General features: G+C 39.9%; 1 protein-coding gene across 2 annotated transcripts in view; it reads right to left on the reverse strand.

The window, feature by feature from the left end:
* rab30 (RAB30, member RAS oncogene family) overlaps positions 1–8,108 on the reverse strand; it is a 111,447-nt gene extending 103,339 nt beyond the window's left edge. Inside the window, exons 1-2 of one of the 2 annotated variants that reach the window (XM_038817714.1) lie at positions 7,960–8,108; positions 4,796–4,863 (exon numbers count right to left, since the gene is read on the reverse strand). The gene's annotated coding sequence lies outside the window, so the exon portion shown is untranslated. Of the gene's footprint in view, positions 1–4,791; positions 4,864–7,959 lie in introns of both variants that reach the window. The other variant, XM_038817715.1, reaches the window with a different exon arrangement.
* Positions 8,109–9,409: the final 1,301 nt, after the last annotated feature.

Raw genomic sequence — 9,409 nt, forward strand, 5'->3', positions numbered from 1 at the left:
ATTATCCATCATGGACAGACATCAGGACCCATGCTTGTATAATATACACATCAGTATATAATGGTGCAGAGACACACACTGACTGACACACTGCAAGACCAATCAACACACACACACACAACACAGCAGCCAATCACCAGTTAGGGCACGCTCACTATAAAGCCAGAGGGCACTAGTTTTCCCACTCATTCGGGATGCAGCCTCTGAGACAGACAGAGCTCGCAGCTAGTAGCACAAACCTTCACCATGTGCTAACAGTTTAGACTGGTCAGGATAGGCACAGGTCTTCAGTTAATCTAACATAGTGTCGACCCACAGTGCAAGTATGTTCAATAGTTCTTAGCTTAATAAAATAGAGTTGTACTATTACAAGTGTTGGTAACCTGTCTATGTTACTGCTAAGGTAAACGCAGTCTCCACAGATCCAGAGTACCCAACACATCATGGTATCAGTACGTGATGTTAGAATTTATTAGACCTACCTTCAAGTGATCTGCCTTCGACCAGCAATCAGCCATCCTGCAATATGGACAGCATCCACGCCCCACTGCCGCTCCGCATCACCGGCAACCTCGGTGCCAACTGGAAAATCTTTAAGCAACGATTCCAGCTTTACCTTGAAGCCACAGACCTGGAAGCTGCTTCAGATGCCAGGAAGATTGCTCTCTTCCTCTCCACGGCCAGGGACCACACCATCCATATCTTCAACTCTCTCACTTTTGCTGAAGGTGAAGACAAGTCCAAATTCAAGACAGTCCTCCTCAAATTTGACAGTCATTGTGACATCGAGGTAAATGAAAGTTTTGAGCGCTACGTCTTCCGTTTGCAGGGTAAGGATGAACCTTTTCAATCTTTTCTCACCCACCTCCGCATCCTTGCGCAGTCCTGTAATTATGGATCCACCTCCGACTCCATGATACGCGACTAAATCGTTTTCAGTGTACAGTCGGACTCCCTACGCCAGCAGCTCCTCAAAGTTAAACAGCTCACCCTTGCGATTGCCATCGAGACCTGCGTTCTGCATGAACACGCCACTAACCGATACTCTCACATTCAAGCAGCTGAAACGGCGCAGCAAGGTCCCCACGAGGCAGAACGGGTGCAAGCTGTCAAGCAACTCCAGGGCCTCAGTCTGGATGAGGGCTGCCATTTGTAAATGTAAATTACTTATTGTCACACGTAGGCTTCAAATGAAGTTACTGTGAAAAGCCCCTAGTTGCCACATTCCGGCACCTGTTCGGGGAAGCTGTTACGGGAATTGAACTGTGCTGCTGGCCTGCCTTGGTCTGCTTTCAAAGCCAGCGATTTAGCCCTGTGCTAAACAGCCTCCGCACATGCTGGGAACGAGGGAACGGTGACGCCGAAGATCGCACTGCGCAGGCCGCACCACGTACGACCGCACCGCGCATGCGCAGTGGCACACAGAGCGTTCTGACGTCATGACGTGTGGCAACTGTGGCTCCGCCTACTTAAAGCAGCAATGTCCTGCGAAATCACGCCACTGCCGACAATGTGGCAAGCTTGGCCACTATGCTGCTTTATGCAGGTCTGCTCAACCTACTACCTCTCGTCGCTCCAACCAGCTACGCAGAGATGTCCGCGCCATCCAGCCCACGGTCACCGAGTCCGATTCTGACCTGATGCCGGACCTTGCCACCGAGGACCCTAAAGCACCATTTCGGGTGGGCATCATTACCAAACACAAGATGCCCCCGAAGACAAACGTCAAGCCTCTCACGATATTCAGCACTGATCCGGACGACGAGTGGTGTGCCACCCTCACGGTCAACCAATCCTGAATCCGATTCCGCCTGGACACCGGCGCTTCAGCCAATCTCATTGCGCGGTCTGACCTCAAAAGCCTCCGTGTCAAGCCTACCATCCTGCCATCAGCCTGCCAGCTAGTGGACTATAATGGCAATGCCATTGCTGCCAGTGGCTCTTGCCAGCTTGAAGTGGCGCACTGGTCAGTACCCAACACATCAATGCTGAGAAGAGATAAAATAAAATAAAGTTCTATAAAAATAAAAGTTATAAAGTTCTATAAAAATAAAAGTTATAAAGTTCTATAAAAATAAAAGTTATAAGTGTCAATTGCAGATTTCATTATATTGAAAAGAAAACACAAAACCCATTTACTATATTTATATTATTTCACCTTACTAAATCCTTATAACAACAAGCACTGGATTTCATAGTCCAACTTCAAAAAGAGTCTATAACCATATGCAGCAGTCAAACTGAAATGGTTGGAACCCTGCTCTGACATGCAACACTAATCCAGCAACAGAAAACCTAAAATAGCAAGCAATATTTCTTTTTAAAAACAGATTTTTTTTTTCCCCAAAAAGATTTAAACGGCAGTACTTTTAAATGCTTTGACAGCTCCCTTTCATAACTCCCCAGGCATGGTCCCCTTGGAGAAGTCCCCATTGTCAGTTGATTTTGAGAGGTCTGTTTGAGAGTTCTGTTGACAGTTCCAAATCAGCTTGATAATTAATGAATTTATGCACTTTTTACACACATACATACCTACTTCTAACAATTTCAAAGGGCACCTGACTTCCACCAAAGTTGCCCTGGGACCAGATCCAAAGGGCTACTTTAGCACTCCAAATAGGTATCTATCTAGCCAAATGAAGCTACAAAGTTCATACCTGCTTTTATCGGATCTCTTTTGGGTTTCATACATCTTAAGCTACCAAAATCCAACATGAACATAGGCATCTGATGATTTAAATGGACAACTGCCTCCGTAAACGTGAATGTGTGAACTACACCCCATTCCCAGCCCTGTGAAAATGAGAACTGCTGTGTTAGCGGGTGGGACCTACGATGTTTGGCAACTGCCACCATTTTCACCATGATGGAGAGGCTCCCCGTCATGGTGAAAATTTGGCCCAGGTCTTCAATCTTTGTTATTCAAATATTTGTTTTCTGCAAGCTGTGATATGTCACAAAAAAGCAGGTATTTCAGCTATATTCAACCAAAGCTTCAATGTGAAACATTACTGCTGTAATTTCATGCTAACATAAAGATATTTGTTTCATTTATACATCCCAAGATGAACAATATACACAAAAGTAGCCAACTGCACCGAAGGCAAATTGTCAAACAAATTATTTTGATTCAGATGATGCAACAGATTTTCAATTCTCATGAGAAGACATTAATTGCAAATTCTGGAAATGTGAAACAAGAAAAAATTGTGAGGAAGGTGCTTCTGCTGTAACAGCATCAGAAATATTTTAAAAGCATAATTTTGAGCTGTATCCCAAAATGTTAGCTTATGTTTTCTCTTTCCACATGTAAATACACTAGATTAATTTTCCTTTTTTTAAAAATTCATTTACGGGATGTGGGCGTTGCTGGATAGACCAGCATTTATTGCCCATCCCTAGTTGCCCTTCATTTTCAATAATAATAATAATAATCTTTATTGTCACAAGTAGGCGTAGATTAACACTGTAATGAAGTTACTGTGAAAAGTCCCTAGCCACATTCCGCCACCTGTTCGGGTACACTGAGGGAGAATTCAGAATGTCTAATTCACCCAACAAGCAGGTCTTTCGGGACTTGTGGGAGGAAACCAGAGCACCCGCAGAAAACCCACGCAGACACGGGGAGAAAGTGCAGACTCCGCACAGATAGTGACCCAAGCCAGGAATCTAACCTGGGACCCTGGCACTTTGAAGCAACAGTGCCAACCACTGTGCTACCGTGCCACCCTAACATTGGTATCATGTTTAGCATAGGCACTAAATTTGTAGTTATTAACATTTGCCTTCGATTCCTTTTTTATTTAAACTAAGAAACCTAGGTCAAGGCTCAACATCCATCGTGTTTTTAATCAAGGTTCAACATCCATCGTGTTTTTATCACTGCCACAATTTTTACTTTTGCTCTGTCAGATGACCAGTTAACAGGCATTATGTGAAAGATAAGCCAAAACGCGATAATTACTTACTTCGGCATTTAAAAATTAAGCACCCATAAAGAGTCAGAAACATAGATCCCATTACATCAAACATTCACACGTTGATTAGTAGCAGTACAGCCCAACAGGATAAATGTTCACACCTGGACTACCTCGATCACAAACATGCCATGAATGGAAGGCATGGAGCTGAAGCTACTCCTCTGACGATATGAGGAAGTTAAAAAATAATCATCAAAACTGTTATTTTATTTCTTGCATTCATCAGGTAGAATGGCATAAGCAAAGGCCCGGAACAGTCTCCTCTCAGCCGAGACCTTAAACTGCGGCTTTAGGTTATCTAAATGCTTGGTAAAATAACACACGTTCATTGTCTGGTCATTTTACTTTAGATTACTAATAATAGCTGATTACTTCTTTTCTCAGTGATTCATTAAGAATCAGTAACTATTTAGATATACAATTCCAAAGTAGCTGAAATGTTCTTGCCAATTATTAGCATTTCACACAAGGAGTTGCTCCTCCAAGGCTTACCCAGAGAGTAGCTGAGGTGTACAGATCAGAAAAGGTCACAAGTTTTATCGCAATCAAATTACCCGATAGGGCAAGTAAGAATGTTACAATTAGTCTCATCCTTCCAAAAGCTGGAAAAGGAAAATATATATTTCAAAGTTTACATTTCTGAATGCCAATCAGCAACTAATGGAACCATTAAAAAAATAATTAACAGAAAAAGGGGAGGTCAGTGGCTTATTGTTCTTATGCTGGTTCTTTGCAGAACCATCCAAAACTAATCCCAAGGCCCCATTCTCTCCCCACAATCCTGTATTTTCCTCAACTTCAAAATATTTACCCACTTTTTCTTCAAAAGACACAATGACCTCTGCTCTCAAGCAGTCCTCTTGACAACACCTGCTGGAAGTGCCTGTGAATAAAAAATAAGGACATGAATGCGACTTTACCCCAACAAGGCGTTGATGCCTTTATAACACACACACACATATATATATATATCATATATATATATATATATCATATATATCATATATATCTATATATATCTATATACATATATATATATAAAAATGTACTTTTTTTACTGTTTCAGCCAATACGGCTTACACCACTCAATATTAAGGCAGTAATGTCACATTGTTAAGATATTTGACATGACACATTTTCAAATTTTAGGAATATAGATTACTGCCTTGTAATTCACAGAACTATCTAGCTTCCCCTCAATACCTGCACTACATCCGCTGGCCTTATTGAAAAGATAACAATTATAATAAACATTATCAGTGATTAGGTTATTAATAAGTGTTCATTTAGCTTCAGTCCAAAATCATGTCATTTAGGATTTTTGTTAACCAATTCATATCTTCCAACTTTCCCATCCACTCAAGTCTGCAATTTATATTTGTAAATTTTATTAAACGCATCCAGAGGCAGTTGGTCAGACAATATACACAAAATGCACATACTGTCAGTGGAGTTAAAACAATTATTTTGGAATATAGTACAATGTGATCTTGAGTGAAGGTAGAAGTTTTCCCTCATTAACAAGAGTACATGTTGAACAGGGCTACTAAAGTTCATGCAGCATTACTCTTTTTAATTATTCAATTGACATAATAATGATCAAGTACCCATTAGACTCTATTCTCATATTTAACTATGTAGTCACCTACATTAGGATAACATTACTCTGGGATCAGTCAAAACATTTCATTCCAATATTTATTTCTGTTGAAGATTTAGGTTTAATTTTATGTCAAAGTTATAAATGTCATTCTCCATTTTAAGGGAGACATCTTAAGTCAACTACAGAATGCAAGATAATACCCCTGTCCAAAACAGTGCTTTTGTATTCCACATTTAAGAAAGAGGGAGGTGTTGAATATATTGCTTCATGGCTTCCTGAAAGGGAGGGAGAGATGTAATAAGTCAGAAATGTTTTGATAGAGAAGCTACTTGGTGTGTGGCCTACATAATTGCAGATAATCACTAATGGTAGAGTAAGAGACACCTTGTTGTTGGATAACTTGAGGAAATACTTAACCGATTACAGAAAGTATATTCATACTACATCAGAATACTACTATATCAGGCTGTGAATGCAACAACTGCATAATATAACTTCTAAATCAGAGCATGTGTCAATACACTATGCCAGTTTCATGCTCAAATTCTGCACTGATTACTCCATGGAATCTACAATAAAGATCTACAATACTGTTCGTAGATACACAAAATAGCTTTGTTACATGGAATTATATTTGATACTGTATTAGGCTTCTTCTACTGTACTAGCTTCATGTACATCACCCCAATTCTGTAAGGATAAATCTATACTTCAGACTCAAATTATCAACAGCTGTTTAAGAAATCCTAATTCTACTTCAGATGTTGTCTGCAGCTAGAGTGAATAAAGTTTTAAATGTGTTGTACTAATTGCAGCATCTTGGAATCTGAACCACTGAAAATAAGGCACTTACCTTCCAAGAGGAACATATTCCATAGTCAATAAAAAAGTTACATTTGGATAGCACACAGTACCTAGAGATAAAAACAGAGTTAGTTTCAAGCTGAAAATGACTGTTCTTCAGAACCGTCATACTCAACTTGAAATGTTGCTTCTGCTCTCTCTCCACAGTTGCTGCCAGACCTGCTGAGTATTGTCAGCACTTTCCAGCATGCAGTGTTTTTCTTTTAGTTTAGTATCTAGGGATGATTATCTTGTGTCACATATTATCAGACAACATGCAATTCAAGTGTTGTCCCATATTCAGAAAGAAGCATTCCAAAACACATGCACCTTGGTAATGCCCCATAATTCATAAGTATTAAAGATCAAAGCATCAATAAACTGACTAAATTCAGTCATTGCATTTTTGTTAAACCTTATGGCTAAAACTTAGCAGTTTTGTATAGTAGTGCATTAGAGCCAAATGCAAGTGAAGAATCCAGGAAAACACTGGCAAGGCAAGGTGAGCTCTACTTCAAACCCCATCCATTGGAATCAGTCACGTTAATTTAAAGAAGATTCAAAAGCACCTAAACTTTGTGGAGACATAGCTTTAAATATATCACAAACATTAAAAAAACATACTAATTTGCAAGCCTTCAATTATGCAAATTTGTGTAATCTTAAAACAATGATGTTTATCTGTCAAATCATTATGATATATTGTCCATAAAACACTGCTTCACTAGAGTTAACAAGATATCAATCAGTGTTTAAATGGACCAACAGAATTGTTTTGGCATAGTATTTGGAAATCATAATTTAAGTATAAACAACCTTGAGTTGCACAATTTGAAACGTTGTGAAATAGTTTTACAGGATATGCTGAAGGCATTTTTAATTTTATTGGCTAGAAAAGTACTAGCTTTGTTTTAGCTACATTATCTATGTAAAAGAAGCATGTTTTATTGACCTACTGTACCTTATCTCCCCAGGATACAAAAATTATTTGAACATAATGCCTTTTCCAAAATGCAAATGAAATGGTCTAAAATCACAGCACTCCAGTGACATGTCTCTTCCTCCCTCCACCATCACCAGACACCACCAAATTGAGCACAATATTTAATTTGGAAAAAGTTGCAATTTTTAAAGCAGAGATTTTACAAATAAGCTACTTACAGTACGAGCTGATTCAGCATAAATCATAACTTTGTGAAATGAAACTTAAGCGTTAGAATAAAAATAATGGATTCAAAAATATTTAATTAATAACTAATCACATTTGCACTTTCGGGAACTAAAATTAGCTTTTAGTCCACCGCATGCTGTACAATAAGCTGCACCACTGTAACTACTTAGAAACCATACAGCACAATAGCTAATATGCTAACATTAAACAGACGAATGGCCAATCAGTCCGGAAACCAGGACCACTTCAGTCAGACTTCCATGAATTGTGCTGGAAGTGGGAGAAAACACAAGCACAGCAATGAAGGAAATAAGAAGTCATGGACAACACGCAAAAAAAGCCACATTGAAATAAAAACTTACTTGTGTCGGTTTTTTTTCCTCTTTGTCGCTGCTATGTAAGAAATGTGGAGTTAGAGCGTGTCTCGGCGTGCAGCAGTCATTCCCTGCTTGTGACTCTGTGTCCAGCGCTGCACCACAGACACTACATTGCACAATGCACCCACTTTCTGGGAGCTTTAACAATGACGTAATTTCTTTCCGAGCGGAAGCGCGAGCTGGAACTGGGGCGCGGTGCTCGCCGGGTGTTGTAGTCCTTCGTCCCGCGTCTGCGCACTATCATCCGGATGTATTTGTTTTCACGGGGTCTTTGTTTTCCAAGAGTTGTGCGGGCAGTGGGAGAGGAATCAAACATTCTCCACTGGTTCTGAATGGCGAAATGTCCCCAAACGCTGTCACCTTTTGTTTTTCTTCCCCTTTTCTCTCCTTTTGCCACAGCTCGTCTTTCAGTGTCATCTTAATGTTTGAGGCCTAGACATTGAATCTTGGTTGGCTATTGAATTGCAGAAAAACTACAAGACCAGCATAATACCCTGAGATAGAGTAGGATTTGCTAAACAAACATTTTGTGTCCCAGAACTGAAAATTACAATATCATTTGCAGATCTCTCACGTTAAGAAAAGTGCTCCATGAATAGACACAAGTAGACAGGCATCAAAACATAAAGGGAGAAGTTAAGATGAATGACTAGAAGTTTAATCAAAGGTTTGAATTTTGAGAAGATTTTTCAAGGAGGAAATAAATTCGAATGGTTTAAGAGTTCTCAGTTACCAGTGATTGAAAGATGAGAGTAGCTGCTCTCAAAATCAAAGCATTCAACTGAATAAGGTATCAAAGAGCACTGACATATCCATGGAGTTTGAAGAGAAATATTCTGGAGGCTGGAGTCATAGGAGGAAACTTTATGGTTATTGGAGAGCAAGCATCACAGTGCCAGAACATCATAACAGATTCTGCAATTAAACATCTTTGACCTAATCATCTCTAGCTGCAACCTTCCATCATCTGGTCAGCAGTGGTTGTTTGCTGACAATTCTAGTGATAAGCTGCATTCACAATATTGCAGCCCATGCCAACCCACAGAAGGACCTGCAACATATCTTCACAGAGGCTAATAAATGCCAGGTAACATTTGCACCACAATACCTATTTCAAACCCCATCCATTGGAATCAGTCAATAAGTACTGGGCAAAGACCATCTCAAATGTGGGAACACCACCACCTGTTAGTTCCCCCAAGCCAAATACCATCCTGACTTGGAACTATGCCACCATTCTTTCACGGCCTCTGGGTCAAAAATGTGGATCTCCTTTCCCAGCAGCACTGTTGGTGTACTTATACCAGATGGACTGCAACAGCCAAGAAGATGGCTAACAGCCATTTTTTCAAGGGCTATTAGGAATGGGCAAACAATGCTGGCCTTGTTGGCAATGCTTACATCTCATGAAAGAATGAAAAAAAGTTTGTCAGCT

The sequence above is a fragment of the Scyliorhinus canicula genome, chromosome 14 (genome assembly GCF_902713615.1).
Source record: "Scyliorhinus canicula chromosome 14, sScyCan1.1, whole genome shotgun sequence".
NCBI lineage: Eukaryota > Metazoa > Chordata > Chondrichthyes > Carcharhiniformes > Scyliorhinidae > Scyliorhinus > Scyliorhinus canicula.